The sequence below is a fragment of the Palaemon carinicauda genome, chromosome 4, assembly GCF_036898095.1.
Source record: "Palaemon carinicauda isolate YSFRI2023 chromosome 4, ASM3689809v2, whole genome shotgun sequence".
NCBI lineage: Eukaryota > Metazoa > Arthropoda > Malacostraca > Decapoda > Palaemonidae > Palaemon > Palaemon carinicauda.
In genome coordinates this window covers 39670931-39672647 of record NC_090728.1, presented here as the reverse complement: position 1 = coordinate 39672647, position 1717 = coordinate 39670931, and the positions used below count along the sequence as shown (strand labels likewise).

The window sequence follows — 1717 nt, the reverse complement described above, 5'->3', positions numbered from 1 at the left end:
GCTGATGCAGTGCCTAGTACATCGGCCCCTCCCCCAATCATTAACAAAAAAAACTTCATTTACAGAATCTAACACCTAGCAAATTCTTAGCCATGTTATTTTCTGAAGACGAAACAGACGAAGACATAGATAATGACATAGATGATGACATCAACTGTGGTGATAGTGATAGTGGTGAGATAGGGACCTCTGATGATAGCGAAGATGATTTTGAAGCTAGATTATTCCGTTCAGATGGAGGGGATATTGAAGAAAGTGAAGATGATGAAGAGAATGAAATAGGTAACATACATAAAATACGAGAAGGAAATATTCAGTCTTATATTTGGTCTGATGTCAATAACTTTATCCCCGACATTCATCCCTTTAGTGGTAATTGCGCTGGCATAACAAATGAGTGGCCTTGTGATGACACTGCAAGAGAAAATGAATATTTTCTTGCGCTTTTCAATGAAGAATTAGTTGACCTTATTGTATGTGAAACTAACAAGTACTACCGGTGGGTAATGGAAAAGTTCTCTTTCACACAAAATTCACGAGTTCACAAATGGGTGGACACAGATGTCCATGAAATTTATGTTTATTTTGCATTACTACTACTGATGCCTCTCATGAAAAAACATGTATTACAAGACTATTGGAAACAAGACCCCTTGATTCCTACTTCAATTTTTCCAAAATTCATGACCCGTGATAGATTCTTACTGTTGACTCGTTTCATGCACTTTGTTGACAACGGGAGACCAATCGCAAGTGATCGAATTTGGAAAATAAGGTCATTCCTTAATTTAGTTGTTGGAAACTTCACAAGGGTCTTTCATCCTTTCCAGAAAATTGTGATTGATGAGTCCCTTATACTTTTCAAAGGGCGACTTGTCTTCAAACAGTATATCCCAAGCAAGCGTCATCGATTTGGGATCAAACTGTTTGTTTTATGTGATTGTGAAACAGGAATAATGCTTGATATTATAGTATATACTGGAACAGATATAGATATACCTAAAGAAGATCAGGGTAGTGGTTTGTGATTCTCAGGAGCAGTAGTCAAGAAAATGATGGCACCTTATATGGGTAATGGACATATATTGTATACTGACAATTGGTATAGTAGCCCTACATTGGCACAATTCCTTCATGGCAACGACACAGGGGCGTGTGGAACATTGAGAGAAAGCAGGAAATATATGCCCAAATTTGATGTCCCATCTACCTCTTATGACAATCCTAGTGACAGTGACTCCCCTAGTGAGGATGAAACTACAAACATAAGTAATAAAACTAAAAAAAAGAGAAAAACAAAAGTCAAAACCGTACAACGGGAGGCAACTAACAAGATATTGGCTGTCAAGTGGATAGATAGAAAGCCTGTGACCCTTTTATCAACCATATATAAATGTTACATAGTGAACACAGGTAAGGTCCACTACAGGACTAAGAAGAAAATCTGTAAGCCAGATTATGTTGTTGATTACAACGAAAATATGCCCCTTGTAGATAAGAGTGACTGCCAGCTAAGTGGGACAGAGTGTATGAGTAAATCATTCAAGTGGTACCACAAAATCATTCTTCATCTTATTGACATCATTATGCTTAATGCATACAATATTTGGCTTGTAAAGACATCCGACCCAACTTGCAAGAAATTAATATTTCGTGAATTTATTTACAACGTTTCATACCAACTTCTTGAAAATTATGGCACCGTGACAAGTAGCAG

The 1717-nt window shown here is 37.2% G+C and overlaps 1 pseudogene; it reads left to right on the top strand.

The window, feature by feature from the left end:
• Nucleotides 1–683: 683 nt before the first annotated feature.
• LOC137639383 (piggyBac transposable element-derived protein 4-like) overlaps nt 684–1717 on the top strand; it is an 11519-nt pseudogene continuing 10485 nt past the window's right edge.